This window comes from Octopus bimaculoides, chromosome 1 (assembly GCF_046866305.1).
Source record: "Octopus bimaculoides isolate indiv1 chromosome 1, ASM4686630v1, whole genome shotgun sequence".
Classification (NCBI taxonomy): Eukaryota; Metazoa; Mollusca; class Cephalopoda; order Octopoda; family Octopodidae; genus Octopus; species Octopus bimaculoides.
Genome location: NC_142928.1, coordinates 94,949,896 through 94,976,746, shown reverse-complemented (window position 1 = coordinate 94,976,746; position 26,851 = coordinate 94,949,896). Strand labels below are relative to the sequence as shown.

The 26,851-nt window shown below is 39.2% G+C and overlaps 2 protein-coding genes across 6 annotated transcripts in view; one reads left to right on the top strand and one right to left on the bottom strand.

Moving 5' to 3' along the window:
* The window catches only part of LOC106873161 (enoyl-CoA delta isomerase 2), a 39,502-nt gene extending 38,853 nt beyond the window's left edge, over nucleotides 1-649 (bottom strand). The window contains exon 1 of one of the 2 annotated variants that reach the window (XM_089354217.1): nucleotides 428-649. The gene's annotated coding sequence lies outside the window, so the exon portion shown is untranslated. The remainder of the gene's footprint in view (nucleotides 1-427) is intronic. The other variant, XM_089354212.1, reaches the window with a different exon arrangement.
* Nucleotides 1-26,851, top strand: part of LOC106875285 (endonuclease/exonuclease/phosphatase family domain-containing protein 1) — an 87,907-nt gene that overhangs the window by 2,910 nt on the left and 58,146 nt on the right. The window contains exon 2 of one of the 4 annotated variants that reach the window (XM_089354191.1): nucleotides 9,637-9,691. The exons of 1 other annotated variant lie outside the window; for it this stretch is intronic. The gene's annotated coding sequence lies outside the window, so the exon portion shown is untranslated. Of the gene's footprint in view, nucleotides 1-9,636; nucleotides 9,692-25,822; nucleotides 26,635-26,851 lie in introns of those variants that run through there. 2 more of the 4 variants (XM_052968275.2, XM_052968279.2) reach the window with 2 other exon arrangements.

Sequence of the window (26,851 nt, the reverse complement as noted above, 5' to 3'; positions counted from 1 at the left end):
TCAGAAATGCAACAAAAATTTTAAATATCTAGGTCAAATGAAAAAGGATCATGGAAAAATGGCACATGATATAGAATTAACAAAATTCGACTGAATCTAGAATCCAAATAGAAGATATTATCTATAGTTTCTTCCCGATCTGCTGGAGTGGCTCTCTTGCCGATATATTTACGCACCATCCAGTTAAAGAGAAGAATTTGTTGAAATAAATAATTACTCATTTTTCCCCGCTTTAGGCATCATTCTCTTTTGCGGGGGGGGGGGGGGTGATTGTCAAATTAGACATTAGTGTGGGAAAAAATTGATTTGGAATCTAAAAGAGAAAAGAATTTCCATTGTTAAACGCCAAAAATTATCCAGATATTTTCAAACAAACGTCATTTACAATCGGGTCAGAGTTAAGAAAAAATTTCTTGAAGAAAAGTACCTGTCAACTATGTTTCAAACTCTCTCGACTTCAACAACAACAACGCTGACCAATTTTTACTCCCAAAGATGATACAATAGCTCAAAAAGACGATGCAATACTTGCAATGTAATAGTTTCAAAGTAGTAAGGAGAAAAAAATGATGAAAAATTACAAATTACTCATTCTTTGTGTATATATATTTGTAGTAACGCCTGCGCATGCGTAGTCTTACGCATGTGTAGAATTAATAAAGCAAGCGTTTCCCGCTCAATTCATTCTCTTTCACGCTGGCCAGCGATTGAGCATGGACGTATGTTTAAAAGCTGTCTCGGTAGAGATGGACTATATGTAATCTGAACCTTCCCCCCCCCCTTATTTATTAATTTTTTTTTACGGAATCCCACGTTTTAGGCTATGGAGATTCCGATTCTGAAAAATTTCAATTCCCCCCCCCCCCCACCAAGCAGGCTATTTACATGCTAGAAATAACAGCCAAATCTCACAAAACTAGTGTTAGGGTTAGGTTTACCCTGTGGATCTATATAAAAACCGGGGGGGAGATCGAAATTTTGAAATTGAGATTTTTGAAAAAAAATTTCCAGAATCGGATTCTCCATGGTCTGAAACATAGGATTCCGTAAAAAAAAAACAAAATTTAAAAGTGGGGGTATACCCAGATTACATATACTCCATCTCCACCACTGTCTCTACATCTTTCGGTCTTATACTCGACAGCTAGTTATTCTCACCTCTAAAGATGTATAACTAAAGATATGTATGTTTTACCAAGTAAATAAATGTTGTTTAAGTTGTTTAGTCTGGAGTTCAGCGTTCCGTCAATTTCTTCAATTTTATAGTAGAAAGTCAGGTATACAATCTAAAGATGTATAACCCACTTTCTACTAAAGTGGTGACCCCCGACGAAGAAAAAACGCAGCATGAACTACGGATTACCAACTTATAACTGGTGAACCTCGACTAAAGAACAAATACGGCCATGGAGACTGACTCATTACCAACATCTCCAACCATAGTCAACACGACTCAACAAGAGCGGTTTTTATTCTCGTCTCTGTTAGAGTGGATTTTTTCCACTCACGAAAAACAGACAGGATTTACGGCCTGCTTTTTATGTTTTTATATGTCGCATTTCACACTCTCACATTACACATACATCTTTTATGCCACACAATAACTCTTGTCATTCATTTCATACGGTCGTTCTTTCATCTTGGGTTAAGAAAATTTTTTTCTTCGAGGTTTTCGCTAATGGTCGTACAGAGATTTTGTCTGTCGATCGTTCTGTAAAAGCGTACCTTTTCAAACACTCATCACCAAACAGCCTTTTCACCACCAGCGTCGTGCGCCAACCAAGATTACCACCGTGACGACAACAATTACTACTATCAATTACAAGCTTTCCCCCCGACGTCGCCAAGTTTCAACTGAATCATTACCACCACACATACAGAACACAGCTAGAGCAGTTCCTGCGCCGACGTTTTCATCAATGTACTCTATCTCGGTGTTTTGGGATTTTTTTTCGCAGTCTATACTACAGACACTTTCACTTGTTCTGTGTTTTTTTCTCTCACACACACTTGTGCACTCATACATTTTCTTTCCTTTCAGGGAAAACAAACTCTCAGACTTTTACATCTCGTGATTCCAGTTTCCTGGACAGTTGTCATCACGGTTGTTTTGTCATTGTCATTTCATTTATACATTGCATGTTCTGTGTTTTTTCTCACACACACACTTGTGCACTCATACATTTTCTTTCCTTTCGGGGAAAACAAACTCTCAGACTTTTACATCGCGTGATTCCAGTTTCCTGGACAGTTGTCATCACGGTTGTTTTGTCATTGTCATTTCATTTATACGTTGCATGCATGTATTTCACAAGTGTACATTTCATTTCTTTGAATTTTCTTTGTGTGTGTTTGTACCACATCTTGTGGGTGGTTTTTCAGTGGCCATCCTGCCTCAGGCGTTCTAACAGATTTTATTTATCGTGCGTTTCCGCTCTGGCGAGGGAGCTCTGTAGTAACGCCTGCGCATGCGTAGAATTAATAAAGCAAGCGTTTCCCGCTCAATTCATTCTCTTTCACGCTGGCCAGCGATTGAGCATGGACGTATGTTTAAAAGCTGTCTCTACATCTTTCGGTCTTATACTCGACAGCTAGTTATTCTCACCTCTAAAGATGTATAACTAAAGATATGTATGTTTTACCAAGTAAATAAATGGTGTTTAAGTTGTTTAGTCTGGAGTTCAGCGTTCCGTCTATTTCTTTAATTTTATAGTAGAAAGTCAGGTATACAATCTAAAGATGTATAACCCACTTTCTACTAAATATTTTACATACGCACACTAACAAACGTATATTACGCACACATACCTATGTATGTGTGTGTATACATATATATGTGTGGATACAGATAGCTAGATATTTGCAAGCAGTTAAATATATGTCCGGTCACAGTGACCAATGGTTCTGCCTCCAAAAAGCAACAGACCTTATAAGACGGTTTGTTAGACTGAATGGTGGATGCATAACCCTCTTCTAACTGGAGGTAGAACCGTTACGGTCAGTTAATACGTCAATATGTAAACAAAGGCCCAGTGAGGCCTGGTCGAGTTATCTCCCTTAGAACAGTTCAAATGGTGTCTCGCCTGCAACAACCACCGTCACGATAGCAACATGACTATTGATGATACTACCACTCCAACACTCAATGTTAGCGGCGACGGTAGCCGCAACAGCACCAGCCATGCAACAGCGGCAGCAATACCAACACTATGGCCAAGAATGGCTAATGGAACGATAATAACTACAGCGATATCGCCAGACCCATGCCCCGCAATAAAAGCAACGGTGACAGCTCCGATAACAGCAGCGGCTGCAACATCAGCCCCAGGCCCAGGGCCAATGCAAGATACACCATGCGTGTGAACACAGCCAGCAATCAAGTTTAGAGATGTATCGGAGCAGCTGGAACTGCCTTTAAGCGGCACTTGTACAACCACAGGTACCTGTACAACGATAGGTACACATAATTACGGAAAGATGGTACGACACATCCCTGGTTAGCCACGTATGGCGGCTTAAGGATAATGGAACCTCATACGAAATTAAGAGTGGTTAGGGCCCTACATTAAGAGGAGCGGCTGATGCAAGCACTGCATAGCAAAGCAAGCGAGAATACTCAAGGGACACAGAGTCTATATCAAATGCAAGAAGTGAGATTCATAACCGATGCCTCTACTTCAAGTGCTACCTGCTACAAGTATGAGATTCCCCACTCACTAATTAGAGCCGAAAAATGTCCCTACAGACTGGAAATAATCTAGGAGCAGAGATTGCCCTTTCCCCCACGTAAGTCCATAAATCTGCCATCTGAACTAGTCTAAGAGAGATAACTCGACCAAGCCTCAAACGGCCACTGTTTACATATTAACTGACTATAATGGTTTTCTACTTCCTGTTTGATGTGGGATATGCATCTGCCATGATGAGCTGGCTATAAGGCCTAACGCTTCATGGTTGCGAAACCATTATTCGCTCTATAACCGGACATATATTTAACTGCTTGTAAATACATTACTGCTCTATTTTTTAGAGTGTGCTTCTTTTTCGGACATATGATCCCCTGACATGCAAACCATACTTCAATAGCAGCAGGAAGTGCAGATTGCAGCCACAGATCCCCTGCCTCAACCTCCCGCAAACGACCTTCCACTAATGCCCTTGGGCCTGGCAAAAAGGGTTTGACCAAAGCACTCACCAAGGCACCATCTTCACACACCCCTATAAGGCGAACCCCCACAAAATAAACTGTCTGCCCCGCCAACACAAACCCCTTCGCACAAATTGTACCCCCACACATACACAAATCCAACGCACCCACACATTGCACACCACACACTAACATAACCCCCACCTCCCATGACTTTATCCTTTACAGAAAGAAAACAGACCAACAAACACAGATATATATACCTACACACCCCAGAAAAAATTATATATATGACACCGCTACACATACCACACACCCCATCCCCACAGGAGCACCACATTAATAATACACACTTTCCCCACTTCAAGATAATTCTTGCCAGCTTCACAACATACCCAACCAAGGGACATAACTTCTAAACATTGGAACCCACACACAAGGTGCAGGAAACTTATATATACACCATTCTGCTCAAATAATGGAACTACGGCTACAATATCCTTACCTATCTCACTTCTATTTTCCTTCCTGCACTTCACTCTGTATTTCATATCTTCTCTATAATAACTATTGCTTAACCATTTTCTTGCACCGTCTCTGATGAAAGGATATATAAAATATCCCTGAAACACCTGTAAGACCTCTTTATAAATGTCCTGAAATCTTTCATAGCCTTGGATTTTTTCTCTCATGTGTATATGTTTGTGTGTCTGTGTTTGTCCCCCCAGCATTTCTTTGACAACCGATGGTGGTGTGTTTACGTCCCCGTAACTTAGCGGTTCGGAAAAAGAGACCAATAGAATAAGTACTAGGCTTACAAAGAATAAGTCCTGGGGTCGATTTGCTCAACTAAAGGCGGTGCTCCAGCATGGCTGCAGTCAAATGGCTGAAAGAAGTAAAAGATATATATATATATATATATATATATATATATATATATATATGCATTTATGAATTTGTGTTGCAAGATTCCTGATGTGAAACTGTGTTTAAACAGATATTTTTGTATTTTGGGATGGTCTTTAAGTGGAGCAGGAGCATACACGAGGATGGAAAGTGTCGCTGAAGAAGTCACAGATATATGACATAAGATTTCCAGACAATGGACATGAGCTAAAATAAGAGCAGTAATAAATAAGTGAAGAACAAATATATAGTGCATGTGTTTTGGGGGCAAAAACAAATGACCAACCTGAAATAAAACTATATATATATATATATATATATATAAATATCATCATCATTTAGTGTCCACTGTCCATGCTGACACAGGTTGGATGGTTTGACCAGAGCTGGTAAGCTGAGTGGCTGCACCAGACTCCAGTCTGGTCTGGCATGGTTTCTACAGCTGGATACCCTTCCTAATGCCAACCTCTCCAAAAGTATGATAGTTGCTTTTACATGCCACTGGCATGGGTGCCAGTTGCATGACACCAGTATATCATGACTATGATTTCCCTTAGCTTGATGGGTCTTCTCAAGCACAGCATATTGCCAAAGGTCTCGGTAATTTGTCATTGCTTCCATGATGCCCAATGCTTGAAAGGTGCTTTTTACGTGCCACTGGCATGGGTGCCATTTATATGATACCGACAACAGCCATACCTATGATTTCACTTGGCTTGATGAGACTTCTCAAGCACAATATCTCACCAAAGGTCTCAGTCACTAAACATTGCTTCTGTGGGGCCCAATGTTTGAAGATCATGCTTCACCATTTTGTCCTATGTCTTCCTGGGTCTCCCTCTTCCACAGCTACTTTCCACTGGTAGAGATTGGCACTTCTTCACACAGCTGTCCTCATTCATATGCATCACATGACCACACCGATTCAGTCATCTCTCTTGCACACCACATCTGATGCCTCTTATGCCCAACTTTTCTTTCAAGATGTTTACAGTCTGTCATACATACACACTAACATTGCATATCTAATGAAACATACTAACTTCATTTCTTTCAAGCCTGCACATGTCCTCGGCAGTCACAGTCCATATTTCACTACCATGTAGCATGGCAGTTCACACACAGGCATCATACAATCTGCCTTTCAATCTGAGGGAAAGGCCTTTGTTACCAACAGAGGTAGGAGCTCTTTGAATTTTGCCCAACTTATTCTTATTCTAGCAGTTATGCTCTAGGAGCATCCACCCTTGCTACTGACTTGGTCACCTAAGAAACTGAAGCTATCAACTACTAGTTTTCCAAAATGGAGGCAAACACCTTTCTCCATGTGATCAGCTTGAAAAATTGCTAAGACACTAGGATACTTTCCGACTTTTCTTAACATGAAACCAATGGTAGACTTAATTCACAAATAAAGAAATTATATTCACCAATGCAGTACTGAGCACTCATTTTCATCATTTGAAATTTACATACATCTTTTTTTTTTTTCTCCTTGTTTCTTTCTGTGTTTCTTTCAGTTGAAAAGCGTAGGCTCAAAACGTCAAAGACTTACTCTATTCTCAAGCGTTAAACTAATACATCCATTTGTTGTTTACACCACCTGTCTTCGTTTGTTGTTTTTTTCGTAAATTCTCCCATATATATATATATATATATATATATATATATATATATATATATATATATATATATATATACACACACACACACACAGATGCGCTTGTGTGTGTATTGCTTTTTATTTGTCACGTGAGACATATAGAGATAAAAATAGTAGAAACAGTATTTAAAATTCATAAAATATGTTTATTCCACCATGAAGATATAAGGTGGAGAGGAGGTCAAAATCGTTAGAATAGGTCCACTAGCATAGCTGGGTGGGGTGGTATGGGCAGTGTGCCTCAGGCGGTACTTTTAAAGGGGCACCACTTTTGGGTCTATTGCAGGTAATATGTGTATTTTATGGGGTCTGGTGGTAGCACACACTCTAGCTTCACTAGTGAATAGGTCTTTTTTTTTTTTTTTGAAAGAGTTTGACTAATTTGATCCAATCATTTTTATGCTACAGGACACTGCGACCACATTACATTGAGCCATGTGTTACGTGTCTTTCATTCAAAATAGTCAGCAACTCTAGATTTTTTTCCTTATTGTTTTTGTTTTTCTTTTCTTTTAAGATTTAAGGGAATGTTCTCTGAAGTGCTGAGAATCATGAAGTGACAAAAATAGTAGTTTCTAAAAGACTTGCTTAGCTGTGATTAAGAAGCTTACTTTTGCAACCATATGGTTTCAGCTTCAATCCTACTATGTAACACCTTGGCCTAGTATCCGTCAACTACAACCTTTAGAGCTGACCAATGCCTTGTGAGTGAATTTGGTTAAAGGAAACTGTGTGGAAGCCCATCATATCATCATCATCATTTAACGTCCATTGTCTGTGCTGGCATGGGTTGATGTGTGTGTGTGTGTGTATTTGTACTTTCCTAACTCTTGACAACTGGTGTTGGTTTGTTTATGTTCCCAATAACTTAGCAGTATGGCAAAAGAGACCATGAGAATAAGTTCATAAATTTTTTCAAAAAGTAAGTGTTGATGTAGATTTGTTCAACTAAAACTCTTCAGGGTGGTGCCCCAGCATTGGCAAAGTCTGATGACTGAACAAGCAAAAGATAAAAGATTTAAGTATATCTCTTTCATTCTGTGTTCAGATCCCACTAGCAGTGTCTTTTCATCCTTCCAAGGTAGATTAAATAAGTATCTGGCATATATTATGGAACGTTCACTCAACTATATACATGCTCTTCAATAAATCTGAAACCTTGAACTAAGGTTTAAAAAGTTATTTCACATGATCATGTGACTGACCAGGCTATCCATCCAGTTCTCACCTATCATTACTTCTTTATTGCAATTATTCCTTCTATTACTCATTATTATCAAAAAAGCAGACAAATTAATAATCTCTTATACTGAGAAAAGCAGGCCCTGGCAAGCAGTACATTGTAAACGAAAAAAAAAAAAAAAGAAGGAAAAAAGAGACCAAATTTCCTGAAAACAGCCCATAATAACAGTCATGTAATTTGCCAGTTCTTTGCTACATTCAAGTAAACATGTCATATGACACAGTACATTCTTATGGGTGCTGAAATCAAGACTATGATAATAGTAACTGACCAAAACATTCAGTCGTGTGTGTGTGTGTTGTGACTATCTGCTTGAATGTAAGACAGAGGAAGAGAGGGAGTGTATTAATGAGTGAGAAAGATTCTGTAAAATTATCAGCAAATGAACAGAGGACAATGCTATGTCTCTGGAATGTTGAAAACACGCATAAAAACTTTTGTAATTGAGAAAGATATAATTAGTAGAAATATAGAGTAAGAGATACACTATATTGATTCCTTTCTAAATAATAAATGAAAAGTCATACAGGACTGAGCAACGAATAATAGTTTGAAGAACGTGGGTATAAATGCATTTATTTTTTGTAAATGAGAGTTAACTTTGTTGTTGTAGTAGTTGTTAACCAATAATTTATACATAGGCGCAGGAGTGGCTGTGTGGTAAGTAGCTTGCTTACCAACTACATGGTTCCGGGTTCAGTCCCACTGCGTGGCACCTTGGGCAAGTGTCTTCTACTATAGCCTCGGGCCAACTAAAGCTTTGTGAGTGGATTTGGTAGACAGAAAGTGAAAGAAGCCCGTCGCATATATATATATATATATGCGTGTTTGTGTGTCTGTATTTGTCCCCCCATCATCGCTTGACAACCGATGCTGTTGTGTTTACGTCCCCGTAACTTAGCGGTTCAGCAAAAGAGACCGATAGAATAAGTACTAGGCTTACAAAGAATAAGTCCTGGGGTCGATATGCTTGACTAAAGGCAGTGCTCCAGCATGGCTGCAGTCAAATGACTGAAACAAATAAAAGAGTAAAAGACATAACAAATTGGTTGGTGTACGTTCTTGAGCTCTGGTTTTAATGACAAGAGAAGTGGTGTTGCTGAATTGAGTTTATGAGATTGTAGCAGAAGCATGTTCACATTTTGGCTCCTCACCTTTAAGTCCCCACGTTTTAGCTCATCACATGACGGTCAAGTCCCTGTAGCTTTACACGGGCTGTCCACCCCTTCATCTGGCAGATCAACCAAGTGCACCACCATCAGCTATATAGTGGGTGTCTTCCTGCTATTTTCCTCAGTGAAGTGGGTTTTGCATGATCATATTTGGATCATCAGCAGAGAGCAAGTTTTATTCTGCAGGCAGCCTCAGCAATTTCTTAGACACATACATTGTCCCTGTCCTCCAACAGAAGTTATGTCTTGTATGTGTATTTCTTGTTCTATCTCGCATACATCATCATTATGTACCAACTGCATTCGGGTCTTTCCTTCAAGACGTATCTCTACAGCTTTGTCGTCTTAACACTTTTTAATGGATTGAATAAACTGTTGCACTTAATCCTGGTTTCCTTGTTCGTCCTTTATCTATACACACAACTTTACTCAAAGCAGCATTATTTATCAACTCAACTTCAGTCATTAAAAGATGTTGAATCTGATGTTGTTTTCACAATTGCAGGCAATTAATTAAGAATACAGGAAGAAGGATGAAATGATGGAGTAAAAATGATCAAGTAAGATGTATTACTTTCAAAATAGATTTATTTCAATTGGCCCGTGCTGATAGATTCCTTCTTTCCATGTATGTCAATTGTGAAGTGCTTGTAAATTATTAGAAGTACTTTATGTAGATATGAATATGGTAATTGAAGTGGATCTTTTTTAAGCAGTGCTTCCTTTTTATAGTCTACTATCAGAAATACCCGGCGTTGCCCGGGTTAAAGAGAATAATGATATCTAAAAACGCTGTCTAGACTACGCATCATCTTTATATATAGAGATGTATATACACACACGCACCCAAACACACGCATATATATGTATATCAATATAAATATATGAAAGTCAATGAAGTTTCGTAAAAGAAGGTGATCATGTACATACTTTCTTGCTGTTGTGATTATAACACCTCATTGTAAACTATGTTCCTTGTTTTCCCTTGTGGAGCATATACAAATAGGTTTTTTGTTGCTGCCCACTCTTGAGCAGCCAACATACAGTTGTCCATGTGAGAAGCAGGGCTCTTCCAAGAGAAGACCAGCTACAGACAGTGTTTGACCCTGAGATTTGTTTATGGACATGGCAAAAGTCACACGAAGGGGGAATTGTAGTCTTCTGAATGTAAAAGGAATGTCTGCTCCTGATGGAGTAAGAGGAATTCTTGGAATAAAGACGTCATCCCCCTTTGCACATCCAGAAAGAATGGTAGCCTCGATAACGTGTGACATCATTTTCTAAATAATGCTCATCTGTTATGTTCGGGTTAAAATTTCATCAACATCAAAAATATATGAATTTTCATGGAAGTTATGGCCGTTATGCAAAGAATATAATTTCCAAATTTCATAAAGATCCATTCAGTACTTTTGACGTAGTTTTGGATAAGAAAACAAATGACTAATGTGTGTGTTTGTGTGTATGTGTGTGTGATGGGTGTATATATGTATAGATATCTGTATGCATGTATATATGTATATATGTGTATATATTACATGTACATCTCTCTCTCTATATATATATATACATCTACACATATGTATACATATACATGTATGTATAGATCTATATATATATATATATATATATATATATATATATATATACATATACGTGTACATCTATATGTAAACATATACATCTCTCTCTCTCTCTTTCTCTCTCTCTCTCTCTCTCTTTCTCTCTCTTTTTCTCTCTTTCTCTCTGAAAGTATCTGTCATTACAGTATCGAAATGGTGTACATATACATGTATATGTATACATATACATCTCTCTCTCTCTCTCTTTCTCTCTTTCTCTCTCTGTGAAAGTATCTGTCACTACAGTATCGAAATGTGATTGTTTCAGTTAGTGGAATAGTTTCATTTTTAAAGTGAAAGTATTTGACATGAGTGTTTTTGTTTCACTTTTGACACGTAATACTTAAATAGTGGAGGAGATATTATGTTGCCGTGTGCTCGAACTCTGCAAGAAGTTAATAATTTTTTGACTAAAACACAACTGGAACCCTAAGTAAGGCATGTGTAAAATTTGAATGAAATTGGTTGCGTAGTTCTCGAGTTTTAGGGATTCACACAGACAGACAGACAGACACACATTCTCATTTTTATATATATAGATTATATCTGTCTGACTCTGTGTGTTTGTGTGTGTGTGTCTGTCTGTCTTCTACTATAACCTTGAACCAACCAATGCATTGTGTGGATCACATCGTTTTGAACAAAGACATGTGACCATTATTGAATGTCTGTTAACAATAGTAGTATTTATCTGAAAAGAAAAGTGGCAGGCTGGACATGTAGGCTTGAAGTCAAGGTACAGAACTGGATCTGGAACATCTGTAGCAGGAATATTCACCAATCGCTCTGCATCACAATTTGCTAGAATATTGCCCACACATCAACAAAATCCAACCAATCACAACTTTGCATCGAATAGGCTCCAACAACAATCTTTCTTTTAGCACATTTCCTTCTGAGCCTACCAAACAGTATAAAAGTTGACACACCATGATTACTAAGCAGAGAGATTTGGGATGCATTGACAGACACTGTAAGAGATGACCAAGAGAGATAGCAAACAGCAGCTGACAACATAAAAGCAATGAACAGTTGAAGGACGACAACAGTAGCTGGCAAACAACTAACAACACTTTATCTGCTGTTATGACTATGCCAAGAACAAAAACTCTCTCCATGTCTGTAATGACAACATTAATTTTTTTGTGTGTGTGTACAGAAAGAATAAATCTTGTTTATCAAAATCCCAACAGACCCAAGTGCTTTTTACTGTACACATCTCTAAAAGCTATTTGACGCAATAATGTTAAAGTATCACCACAGACAAGTTTGCCTGTTATACAACTGATTCTGTTTTTAACTGTAGAAGAAATATTCAGACAAACAAGAGCAAGGTATTCTAACTAGTTACTGCTATCTGTGTAAGATATAAGAGCTGAATTCAACTGCAGATGGAATCACTCAATCATGCAATTACCACATGCAAAACAGATCAGCTTTTTGGAGAAGTTTGATTTGAACTGACATCCTCTTCATATCTTGACTGTAGTGTGCCAATTCATCCAATCCAATATTGAATCATTCAGTGGAACAGTCTCAAGCCATCTGGTTAATCAATCAATGCTGGTCAAAAAGTGTATGTAACTGTGAGAAGGCAACAGTACTTCAACAATATCAATATGGGTAAGTTAGAAATGTATGATAGGTGTCACAGGGGTGCCAAAAGGCAGTTTAACATGATGATGGACTTCAGCCTTCTGAAAAGTGATGAAGTGCTTAGTTCATTCATGAGTGTCTTTGCTGATACCAGTCCAAACAAAGCGACCCCATTCCAGCTTTTATGTGAAGCTTCACCAGAATGAGACAAACTCTATGGTGCATCAAAAACTGAGTAGTGGCATCTCACTGATAGATGGTGTTGATTAGTTAAAATTTTTTGGGCCTATGACACTACATGGACCCTAAGTAAGGCATGTGTAAAATTTGAATGAAACTGGTTATGTAGTTCTCAAGTTTTAGGTATTCACACAGACAGACACACACACACACATGCTCATCTTTATATATATAGCCCATTGATGAAAAAAGAAACATAAATTTAACAATGAAGAAGGTGAATTCCATTGACATAGTTCTTCATCCTGCTCCTGGTCAGCTGCAGCCTGACCAATTTAAGCTGACTTGATTAATAACACTTGATTAGGATCAAAGAATTTAATTACTTAGATCAAACTCAATCCAAGTGAGTGCCAACTAACCTTTCATTTTAGAGAAAGATTAGTTTCTAAAACATTTACTTAGCATTTTCAATGTAATTGAATGCATTCATCATCATCCTCCTCATTTAAACATCCATTTTCCATGCTGGTATGGGTTGGATAGTTTGACAGGAGCTGGTCAGCCAGGGAGCTGTCCAGATTCCGATTGTCTGTTGCAACATGGTTTTTACAGCTGGATGCCCTTCCTAACACCAACCACTTTACAGAGTGTGCTGGGTACTTTTTACATGCCACTGGCACAGGTGTGTTTATGCAGCACTCATACCATGAGAGCATTTTATGTGGTACCAGCACCTGTAAAGGACAAGCCTGTATGTATGGATAACAGAGATTTTACTTAGCTTGATGCATCTTCAAGTACAGCAAATCACCACAACTCCTGATTCCTTGTCATTTCCTCAGTGAGACCCAGCATCCAAAGATCCTTTCACACTAATTTGTCTCACATCTTCCTGGGTCTACCCTTTCCAAAGGTTCCCTCCACAATTACAGCTTGGTACTTCTTTATGAAGTAAATAATAAATAATTCTTTTGGATGAATATTTGGTGAAGTTGTATTATTTCTTCACAAGAAAGTATTTTCTCAAGGACAATTGTGTGTAGCTTTTTCTAGAACACATTCATTTCTTGATGTAAAGGTGAAAATAACAGAAAACACTCAAGCCAGAAGAGATTGACAAGTGTATAACAAAGAACACAGTTTTCAAAACTGTTGTCACCTAAAATTGCCCCTTTAATACAACCTTTGAGGACTTTACACAATCCCAAGAATAAAATGCTTCAGAAAAAAAAAAAACAATCTCAAAAGAGACATATTTCCTGGTTCTCTATGCGCTTTCAACGAAGGCGCAATGGCCCAGTGGTTAGGGCAGCGGACTCGCGGTCATAGGATCGTGGTTTCGATTCCCAAACCGGGAGTTGTGAGTGTTTATTGAACGAAATCACCTAAAGCTCCATGAGGCTCCGGCAGGGGATGGTGGCGAACCCTGCTGTACTCTTTCACCACAACTTTCTCTTACTCTTACTTCCCGTTTCTGTTGTGCCTGTAATTCAAAGGGTCAGCCTTGTCACACTGTGTCACGCTGAATATCCCCAGGAACTACGTTAAGGGTACACGTGTGTGGAGTGCTCAGCCACTTGCACGTTAATTTCACGAGCTGGCTGTTCCTTTGAGCGGATCAACTGGAACCCTCGACGTCATAAGCGACGGAGTGCCAACAACAACATGCGCTTTCAACAATATTACAGTTTTCCAGCAAAATCTCAACATAATTGTTTCTTATCCATTATACAAGTTTTGTTAGATGCTATTAACAATAGAACTGTGAAATTCAATCAAAGTATACCATTCCTCAGAAGCAAATCTATATTTTCATCCCAGCTATTGTTTACCATGTTCTATGTTATTTCTTACTTTCTTTAAGCATAAATTACTTGACACATATAATTACCATTTTTGACTGTTTAACTCTAAATGTCCCAGTATTTTATATACTATTATTTCTCTCATGTTTTTATCTTTATTCTGTGTTGGTTACCATCAACTAATTGTATATGCTTTTATAAACCTTTTGTTCAAGATTATTGTAGACAGTCAAAATAAAATATTTAAACACCAGTTTTCAGCACTAACTGTTGCTTCAATAATTCCAAATTCCTCCTTATCTCCACCATTTGTTCCCCATTTCATTATGTTGACTGCTACACTCTTGACAGTAGATCTATTTGTGCATTTAAAAGATGCATGAGTTATTTATTATTTATTGCTATTTGCATTGTAAATGTCACATGTATTGTGTTATAAATGTCTCCCCCTTAGCATCTCTTAGCAGTAGGAGTAAAGAAGCTAAGAGCCTCCAGTAAGCAGAAGGGAAATACAATTATTTACAAAAAAGTGATGGTCAGCCTGACTTGAAGAAGGAGATAATGTCATTCGAGTCTCATTACCCATTACATAACCACCTAAGGAATTATTCATCACATTTAGCCAATGTATACAGAAAAAACATTCTCACATATCCTCTGATACATGCAGTCTTATAAATAAGTAATTTTTAAATGTTTGTGAATGTTTGCCTATAATGTCTGAACTATTGATTTACTTTTTGACCATTTTTAAGGCCAGCTTTTGAGGTTGATGGCCTCTGCATTTGTACTCGTATTTATTTGTAGTTTAAAATTTTGGGAGAAAATAATCCATTTGTCATAAGCATGATCAGTATTTAAATTTTTTTTTTTTTTTTGTAAATTTAAATATTTCCATTTCAATTGCCAAAGTAAATATTTTTACAGATGTCTTCTTACTATTAAACTACCTAATCATTATGAATGAGATAAGTAGAGTTATGTACTTTACTACTAAATACTATAGTGTCTGTTTTTAAACTAACAACAGTTTTGGTTTATGCTGAGTGAGCACCATAACATTATGTTTATTAGTTTTATTTTGATTATATTTAATTTTTTTTTCTTTTGAAGTAAAAATTTGTATTGTGTATATATATATATATATATATATATATATATATATGAATTCCGGGTAGAGGTAGAGGTAGGGGTCCACCAAGGTTCCGTCCTCAGCCCCCTCTTATTTATCATAGTCCTCCAGGCAATTACAGAGGAGTTCAAGACAGGTTGCCCCTGGGAGCTCCTCTATGCTGATGACCTTGCCCTAATTGCGGAGTCACTATCAGAACTAGAGGAGAAGTTTCAGGTGTGGAAGCAAGGTCTAGAATTGAAGGGCCTTAGAGTCAACCTAGCTAAAACCAAAATCCTAATAAGTAGGAAGGTAGATAAAACACAAACCCCTTCAGGTAGATGGCCCTGCTCAGTATGTAGAAAAGGAGTAGGTAGTAACTCTATAAGATGTACCCGGTGCAAGCTATGGACACATAAGAGGTGCAGCAACATCAAAGGCAGGTTAACTAGCAAGTTAGTTTTTGTTTGTGGCAGATGTTCAGGTGCAATAAAGACTGTAAACAAACAGGAAACAACTTCTATCTCATTCCAGGGTGAAAAACTAGAGGTAGTCGATAGCTTCCGCTATCTGGGCGACCAAGTTAGTAGTGGGGGTGGGTACGCTGAAAGTGTAGCTGCTAGAATAAGAATAGCCTGGGCAAAGTTTAGAGAGCTCTTACCCCTGCTGGCGACAAAGGGACTCTCACTCAGGGTAAAAGGCAGACTGTATGACGCATGCGTACGAACAGCCATGTTACATGGCAGTGAAACATGGGCTGTAACTGCTGAGGACATACGTAAGCTCGCAAGGAATGAAGCCAGTATGCTCCGTTGGATGTGTAATGTCAATGTGAATACCCGTCAGAGTGTAAGTATCTTGAGAGAAAAGCTGAACATTAGAAGCATCAGTTGTGGTGTGCAAGAGAGACGATTGCGCTGGTATGGACATGTGGTGAGAATGGATGAGGATAGCTGCGTGAAAAAGTGCCACACCCTAACAGTTGAGGGAACCCGTGGAAGAGGTAGGCCCAGGAAGACCTGTGCTGAGGTGGTGAGACAAGACCTTCGTACATTGGGCCTCACCGAGGCGATGACTACTGACCGAGACCTTTGGAAATGTGCTGTGCGTGAGAAGACCCGGCAAGCCAAGTAAGATCGTTGCCAGTGCCCCTGGACTGGCTCTTGTGCGGGTGGCACATGAGATGCACCATTTTGAGCGTGGCCATTGCCAGTACCGCCTGACTGGCTCCCGTAGGATTTTCGAGTGAGATCGTTGCCAGTGCCCCTGGACTGGCTTGTGCGGGTGGCACATAAAAGACACCATTTCGAGCGTGGCCGTTTTCGTGCGGGTGACACGTAAAAGCACCCACTACACTCTCTGAGTGGTTGGCGTTAGGAAGGGCATCCAGCTGTAGAAACTCTGCCAAATTAGATTGGAGCCTGGTGTTACCATCCGGTTTCACCAGTCCTCAGTCAAATCGTCCAACCCATGCTAGCATGGAAAGCGGACGTTAAACGACGATGATGATGATATATATATATGATATATATTATCATCATTGTCATCATTTAACATGTTTTCCATTCTGGCATGGGTTGGATGGTTTGACTGGAGACTGGCAAGCCAGTAGGCTGCACAAGGCTCAAATCTGATGAGGAAAGGTTTCTACAGCTAAATGCCCTTCCTAACGCCAACCACTCCAAGAGTGTAGTGGGTGCTTTTTATGTGCCACCGGCACAGGAGCTAGATAGGCAGCACAGGCATCGACCACATTTGGATGGTGCTTTTTACGTGCCAGTCAAGGGGGAGTTGCATTGACCATGTTCAAATGGTGTTTATTATGTGCTACTGGCACAGGTGCTAGTCAGGCGGCACTGGCATCAGCCACAACTACAATTTCCATTTTGATTTCAATTTGGATTTATATATATATATATATATATATATATATATATATATATATATATATATAGAGAGAGAGAGAGAGAGAGAGAGAGAGAGAGAGAGAGAGACATATACACACACACACCACATATACATATAATCAATAAGTTTGAAAATGGAGAGATTCAATGGATATAAATTAATTAATTAATTTATATCCATTGAATCTCTCCATTTTCAAACTTATTAATAATATTTGATGTTTTATAATATATTTATTGAAGAAATATCTCTTCAAAATATAACATATTAAACCAGAGTATCTTGGATGAAACTATCCCTATAAGAGGTTTAAATATCCCCATAGTGTATATATATATATATATATATATATTGATAGAAAAGGTAAGACAACAAAAGAAAGAAAGAGACCTCGATATTATGCAAATAGAGGAATTTAACTATAAATAATATGTGACAATTATTCGGTAGCCATGATAAAACTCCAAGTTTCGGATGTCGGGGCGGAAACCCACACCGCCATCTCTTCAGTTATCTGGCCATCGTGTGTGTGTATGTGTGCGAGTATATATTTCTTGGAGAATATGTGGGTGATGAGTATATCCATATAGGCGCATGTATGTGGGTGTGCGGACACGCATGTGTTTGTATGGACTTGTGCACTTACGCAAATACTATGGACATTTTTACTCCATTACCTTTACTCCCTCCCCTCACTTAGCGGTCATTCTAATAGCTCTTTTGTCTTAATAACGGTCAACCATACAGTAATTTCCCTTTGTTTAACGGTCATTTTTATAGCATTTTTTCAATGGCCAGGTAACTGAAGAGATGGCGGCGTGGCTTTCCGCCCCGACATCCAAAACTCGGAGTTTTATCATGGCTACCAAATTATTGTCACATATTATTTACAGATATATATATATATATAAACTTTTATTGCTGGATTGCGTATTCATTTCTTTTTTTACTATCTGTAATTTTATTTTTATTCTCTATATAAATGAAGATATTTTCTCCGTCTGGCTGCTTTTCTCTCTACAAAATGAAAAGTTACATTACGGAACAGTCATTTTAACAAGTCGCACTTATTTATCACCTGATGAGATACATCTGCATCACTGGATGCTTCTGAACCAGTTGATGAGTGTCCCACCCAAGAGGAAACAATGCTAGATGTGTCAAAACAATTGTCATGATTAATAATAAATTCTCGTATAATCCATCTTCTGTCTTTCATTTGCTTTTGAAACGCCTAGTTTAGAATAGAGGCAGCTGATGAAGAAAAAGTTCAAGTGGCTCGTCTGTTTTCCTATGTGTTCGTTCTGTTGTCTGTAAAAAAAAGTCCGTTTTTGTGCTTTATGTTCCTGTTCCTTTTTCTGACGTCCTGTACCTGGGTATGCGTCTATATATACATGTAGATGTAGGTATGTACATATATGTATGTACACATGCATATGCTCATATATCATTTGTTTAGGCGCCGGAGTGGCTGTGTGGTAAGTAGCTTGCTTACCAACCACATGGTTCTGGGTTCAGTCCCACTGCGTGGCACTTTGGGCAAGTGTCTTCTACTATAGCCTCGGGCCGACCAAAGCCTTGTGAGTGGATTTGGTAGACGGAAACTGAAAGAAGCCCGTCGTATATATGTATATATATATATATATGTATGTGTGTTTGTGTGTCTGTGTTTGTCCCCCCACCATCGCTTGACAACCAATGCTGGTCTGTTTACGTCCCCGTAACTTAGCGGTTTGGCAAAAAGAGACCGATAGAATAAGTACTAGGCTTACAAAGAATAAGTCCTGGGGTCGATTTCCTCGACTAAAGGCGGTGCTCCAGCATGGCCACAGTCAAATGACTGAAACAAGTAAAAGAGTAAAAGAGTATCGTCGTCGTCGTTTAACGTCCGCTTTCCATGCTAGCATGGGTTGGACGATTTGACTGAGGACTGGTGAAACCAGATAGCTACACCAGGCTCCAATCTGATTTGGCAGAGTTTCTACATCTGGATGCCCTTCCTAACGCCAACCACTGAGAGAGTGTAGTGGGTGCTTTTACGTGTCACCTGCACGAAGGCCAGTCAGGCGGTACTGGCAACGGCCACGCTCAAAATGGTGCATTTCATGTGCCACCCGCATAAAAAAAAAAGATTTCATGTGTCGCCCGTACATGAGCCAGTCCAGGGGAACCAGCAACGATCTCGCTCGAAAATCCTACAACGGCCCCACACAAGAGCCAGTCCAGGGGCACTGGCAACGGTCCGCTCGAAAAAATTTCTTGTGTCACCCGCACAAGAGCCAGTCCAGGGTCACTGGCAACGATCTCACTCGAAAGATTTCATGTGTCGCCCGCACATGAGCCAGTCTAGGGGCACCGGCAACGATCTCGCTCGAAAGATTTCATGTGTCGCCCGAACATGAGCCAGTCCAGGGGAACCAGCAACGATCTCGCTCGAAAATCTTACAACAGCCCCGTACAAGAGCCAGTCCAGTGGTACTGGCAACGGTCTCGCTCGAAAAATTTCTTGTGTCACCCGCACAAGAGCCAGTCCAGGGGCACTGGCAACGATCTCATTCCAAAAATTTTTCATGTGTCACCCGCACAAAAGCCAGTCCAGGGGGCACTGGCAACGGCCACGCCCAAAATGGCGCATTTCATTTCATGTGTCACCCGCACATGAGCCAGTCCAGGGGCACCGGCAACGATCCCACTCGAAGGTCCATATGCATGATTCGGGCACAGGTGCCATCACGATTTCGATTTCGCTTGCCCCAATAAGTCTTCGCAAGCTGAGTTTTGTGTCCAATGAAGGAGACGGCGTTGGCATGGGTGCCAATCGGCGAATTTAACTCGATTTCGATTTCACTTGCCTCAACAGGTCTTCACAAGTGGGGTTTAGTTTCCAAATTAACTCGATTTCGATTTCACTTGCTTCCACAGGTCTTCGCAAGTGGAGTTTAGTGTCCAATGAAGGAAGGTACATGTAAGTGGACTGGCTGAGGCCATTGATTTAGGTCTCACTTGGCTTGCCGGGTCTTCTTACGCACAGCATATTTCCAAAGGTCTCGGTCAGAAGTCATTGCCTCGGTGAGGCCCAATGTACGAAGGTCGTGCCTCACCACCTCATCCCAGGTTTTCCTGGGCCTACCTCTTCCACAGGTTCCCTCAACTGCTAGTGTGTGGCACTTTTTCACACAGCTATCCTCATCCATTCTCGCTACATGAACATACCAGCGCAATCGTCTCTCTTGCACACCATAACTGATGTTCGTAAGTTCAACTTTTCTCTCAAGGTACTGATACTCTGTCTAGTATGCACACTGACATTACACATCCATCGGAGCATACTGGCTTCATTCCTTGCGAGCCTACGCATGTCCTCAGCAGTCACGGCCCATGTTTCACTGCCATGAAGCATGGCTGTTCGTACACATGCCTCATACAATCTGCCTTTTACTCTGAGAGAGAGACCCTTTGTCGCCAGCAGAGGTAAGAGCTTTCTGAACTTTGCCCAGGCTATTCTAATTCTAGCAACTATGCTTTCAGCGCACCCACCTCCACTGCTAATTTGGTCCCCTAGATAGCGAAAGCTATCAACCACTTCTAGTTTTTCTCCTTGGAATGTGGCAGAAGTTGTTTTCTGCACATTCACAGTATTTATAGCTCCAGAACATCTGCTGGATACAAAAACTAACTTCCTAGTTAACCTTCCTTTGATATTGCTGCACCTCTTATGTGTCCATAGCTTGCACTGGGTGCATCTTATAGAGTTACTACCCACTCCTTTTCTACAGATCGAGCAGGGCCATCTACCCGAAGGGGTTTGTGTTTTGTCTGCCTTCCTACTTATGAGGACTTTGGTTTTTAGCTAGGTTGACTCTAAGGCCCTTCGATTCTAGTCCTTGCTTCCACACCTGAAACTTCTCCTCTAATTGTGATAGTGACTCAGCAATTAGTGCAAGGTCATCAGCGTAGAGGAGCTCCCAGGGGCATCCTGTCTTGAATTCCTCTGTTATAGCCTGGAGGACTATGATAAATAGGAGGGGGCTGAGGACAGAACCTTGGTGGACCCCTACCTCCACCCGGAATTCTTCACTGTACTGATTGCCAACCCTCACCTTACTGACAGCGTTTTTGTACATGGCTCGCACAGCTCTTACTAACCATTCTTCTATCCCTAGTTTCCTCATTGACCACCAGATGAGAGATCGGGGGACCCTGTCAAAGGCTTTCTCCATATCAACGAAAGCCAGGAACAGAGGTTTATCTTTGGCTAGGTATTTCTCCTGAAGCTGTCTTACCAGAAATATAGCATCAGTGGTGCTTTTCCCAGGCACGAACCCAAACTGCATCTCATCTAAACTGACTCGCTCCCTAAACAGTTGAGCTATGACCCTCTCCGTGACTTTCATTACCTGATCTAAAAGCTTGATACCTCTGTAATTATTTGTATCTGAAGCGTCACCTTTACCTTTGTAGCAGTTGACTATGGTGCTGCTACACCAGTCATTGGGTATGACTCCTTCGTGTATCACCTGATTAACTATACGGGTGACTAGGCTGTAGCCAACACTGCCAGATATTTTGAGCATCTCTGCAGTGATTCCTGATGGGCCGGGGGCTTTCCCTGTCTTCATACTCTTAATTGCTTTATCTACCATGGTACTGTCAACTCGGACAGCTGGTCCCTCTGTTGGGACGACATACGGCAGACTCTCTTTCTCCCATTCATTCTCTTTATTAAGCAATCTATTGTAGTGGCATCTCCAGACCTCTTTCTTTGCAGCCTAATTTAGAGCAAGCGTACCATCATCCATGCGAACACATTTCTCTCCTACTACATCACTATTCTCTCTCCTACACTGCCTTGCAACACGAAATACCTCGAGTCTTTGGTCCTCATGGCGCAGAACATTGGCAAATCTTTTCTTATCTGCCTCCCCTCTGGCTAAATAAACCTGTCGCCTAGCTTCCCTTCTGGCAGTTTGATAGAATTCCCTGCTACCACCGTTCTTCCAGTCCTTCCAAGCCTGTTTCTTTTGTCTAATAGCCCTGTCTACCTCCTTGTTCCACCACCACGTTATTTTGGATTGAGAAGGGACCTTGCACCAACCACAGATCTCGTCGGTGGCCCTCAGCAGGTTGTCCCGTAGAAACGTCCAGTTGTCCTCTACATTGTGTGAAGATACATCCCCCTCTATTTCGTCGAAGGCTTCGAGTAATAAGTCTCTAAATCTTTGTCCATTCGCAGGATCTTTGAGCTTCCATACCCTTCTCCTCCAAGCTGGTCGTCTTCTGGGCAGCCACTTAGCTCTGATCCTGAAGTCACTAACTACTAGTCTATGTTGTGGGGTACATTCTTTGCCTGGGAATGTTTTGGAATTTCTAAGCAGCCATCTTTCCCTTTTCCTGGCGAGGATGTAATCAATTTGGCTTGTGTGCCTGCCAGAACGGTAGGTGACTAGGTGACTGGCAGGTTTCCTGAAGTTAGTATTGCAGACCATAAGGTCATTTGTATCACAGAACTCCTGCAGTCTGGTTCCCTCCTCATTGCGGGAACCAAAATCATAGCCTCCATGTACGCCATAGAAGCCCCCTGAATGTTGTCCAACATGACCATTGAAGTCACCAGCCACAAAGAGAAGGTCCCTGTCATTCGTCGATGAGGTAGTCTGCAGGAGGGTGTCATAAAATTGGTCTTTCTGTCCGTCGGGTAGCCCGGGCTGAGGGGCATATATATATATATATATATATATACTCTTTTCTTTCTGTGATTGGACAGTGGCCATGCTGAAGTGCTGCCTTGAAGGGTTTTTAATCAAAGAAATCAAGCCTTATATTTAAAGTCTGGGATTTATTTCGTCAATCTCTTTTACTGAATCGCTAGATCACAAAAATGTAAACAAATCAACACCAGTTGTCAAGTAGTGTGAAGGGAGAAAACATAGCCATAAAGACACACACACACACACACACACATATGACAGGTTCCACACAATGCATTGGTTGGTTCAAGGTTATAGTAGAAGACAGACACCCAGACAGACACACACAAAGTCAGACAGACATAATAGACTATAAAAAGGAAGCATTGCTTAAAAAGGGATTATTTCAGCAATTCATTCTTGTTGGCAAGCTCACTTCAATTTACAGACTCACATGAAGTTTTACATTTAGTGCACAAACCTAAGGTGAATTAGGAGTCAAGGATAGTGTTAAGATTAGTTGAAGCTTTTGTTATGCTTTTCACTTCTCTATCTTAATTGAATATAAGGACATATAGAGGAGGAAAGCTGTAAAAATGACAGATTAATCTATCAAAAGAGCTAGTTTAAGGATTAAAATTAGTTTTAAGTCTTTATCTTTCAACTGGGTCTGCCTCATAATCATCAACAAAGTAATACTTTCTACTAAAGGCACAAGGCCTGAAACTTTGGGGAAGGGGACCAGTCGATTACATCAACCCCACTGATGATTACATCAACCACTGTTTCGCTGGTACTTAATTTATTAACCCTGGAAGAATGAAAGGCAAAGTCGACCTTGGCAGAATTTGCACTCAGAATGTGGCGATGGGTGAAATACTGCTAAGCATTTTGTCCAGCATGCTAACGATTCTGCCAGCTCATCATCTTAATTACTAACAAAATTATGAAAGTGAAAAGAAATGTATTGTACTGTGGAATATCTTTTAGTTTTTTTATTTTTACTTGCTGTTGGACAGCAGCCATGCTGGTGCACCACCTTGAAAGGTTTCTATTCAAACAAATTGACACCTAGTACTTATTTTCTGTTAAAGTTTGGTACTTATTCTATCAGTCTCTTTAGCCAAACTTCAAAGTTGTGGGGACATAAACAAACCAATACCAGTTCCTATTGTCAAGAAGTAATGGGGGTACAAAAACTAACAGCAAGACCTGCACACACATACATATTTGAATATTCTAAACTAGACGTGTACATATTTCTTGTATATTTATGTACTTAATACTTGTTCAGTTTCAGATATAAACAAAAGAATAAAAGTGGATAACAACCTGGCCAAGATTGCCCCTGGTTCTATGAAACAAACTTTATGTTTTAAAGCAATCTAAATTAAATCTAAATTAAAAGCCTTCATCAAAATTTCCTGTGAATTTATGCTCAAGTTTAATAAGGTCAAAGTTATATTGTTAAAATAATCTTCATTATTTTCAAAATTAATTGAAACAAAGGTAGTGAGTTTCAACAGAAATATAATAAAAAGGTTAATAGCAAACTCACTTACCACCACCAATACCACTTTAGCGTGACAGTAGTAGTATTCGAGTGTCAGCAAGAAGAACAACGACCGTGATATATGCACAGGGCTTTTTAATAAAAATTCAATTCAAATCAATCGTGTCGGTGTGACCATTGAAATTGATACGAACACATTTGAACTATTATTTAAAACTTTAGATCCGGTTAATCTGATAAGCACCAGCTTATGACAAGATCAATTCTTTTCACTTTAGGGGACCCTAGAAACAAAAGAAGCGCCGATTCCTTCTTTTCTCATTCTCTGAGTTGTTCTTGCAATTCAAAAAGTCTAGTCTTGTCACAGTGTCTCGTTAATTCGGCCCGACAGTTGCGTAAGTCACACGTGCCTGTAAAATACACAACCATTTACAGTTTAATTTTACGAGAAGGAATTCAGTTGACCGAACACAACTGGAAGCTAATTGTCGAGACTGGCAGAGAAACTGCTTATCTGAAAAGAAGATAAGATAATCACGGTTGGATGTCTTTAATCATAGATTCGCACGATCAGAGGTGACATGGAACTAAGAAGCAACAACTATGAAATCTAAGAATTTAAGAAGGCAATGAACATTCAGAAACAATAAGGCTCCTGCTAGGATTAATAGATTAAGAGCCAGTAATGTATTAGGATTTATTCAACGATTAAGCTTTCTCGTCAAAAATTGGCCATGTGCCCCAAGAAAATCAATATAAAACTCAGAGCAGAGTGAGACTGCAGCCACGTTTGGGTTAGGGATTCCAACGTTTTATATTTTAATTTATTTATTTCTGTTTATTTAATTATTGAAAAGAACAACAGACGTTTCGACATACCATTTGAATTCATTTTAAAAATAAACTGTACTAATCTCAATAAATTAATGGTAAATCTCAATGCATCTCGTCAAAACACCCGTAGCAATTTCAAATCATATGTGATCTTGATGCCCTTCAGAAAGGCATGAAAATTACACAACCTCCACCTGTTCTATAAATCTACAAGTCTCGTGCCCATGAAAAAAAAAATCAATATTATAACTCGAGAGAGAGTATTAATATTTATCTGTAAACACTATATCCAATTATAGAAGATGACTTAGAATAAACATCAGCCACAGATGATTACAACATGCAGCAACAACCTTACCTACGTTTAAGTAAAAAGAGCACAAAAACAAAACAAGAACAAGAAAAAAAGGAAGGTGAAGGTTTTCTATTTTCACTTGAGAGGATGATATTTTGTAGTAGACAACTTACTTAATGGAACGGAATATTTTGGTTACCATAAACGAAGGTATTTATATTATCAGCTCTAATTATTTCAATAACTGATGATGTTTATGATTCTGGACACAATTTAAAACTTCAAAAATCATTTAATTGTTGATGTTCATGGTTATTACTTGTTTAAAAAAAAAATTTTAGTGTATAAATGAGATATATTTCTCAGAGTAGTTAAATTTAACCAGTGATTCGGTGCTATAGGAATGTAAAATAAATACTTGTAAAACGGTGGGGAAAATCACAGGACATAGAGATACCGGCAACAGTTATAATAATATTTTTGGATTTTTAATGTTAAAATAACTATAACCACAATAATAAAGTTTTAAAGGTAACGAAAGATAATAAGCACCTCTTGGCGAGTAATGCTTCTAATTATAAACTTTTTTTCTTTGTTTTATTCAATTAATGTCCTTTATTTTCATTTGAATTTCGAACTAATGAACACGATTTACCTTGGATAGATAAATTGCATACGCAATCCGGCTGAATTAGGAGCCGATTAGTGTATATTTAGAAGTACTATAAAAATGTCTGTAACATTTATTAGCAGTTGTATATTTCATATTCTTTATGGGTCGACCATTTTGTTTCATCTTGGGTGAAACGTGAGTTTCGTATGAATCGAAACCAGGACATTTAGATCTAATTAGTTTCAAATATGTATAAAAAAAAATAAATAAAAAAAAAGTGATTCGGCTCATCAGTGTCTTCGGATGTCTCTGAAAAGACCTGTCTGCTTGTATAAGGTAATACCACTTCATGTTTTAAAAAAATCACACAATATTTATTTATTTTTCAATGTTTTGTTTTATTTTTTACATTAATATTTCTTTTACTCCTTCGGACGTTTGTTTTGAGTTATTTTCATAAAATAGTTTATATTGTGTTTATGTTTTGATTTGTTGCATTTTTTCTCTTTTTTCTATAAAATTTTGTAGTCAAACAAAACAAAAACAACCACGA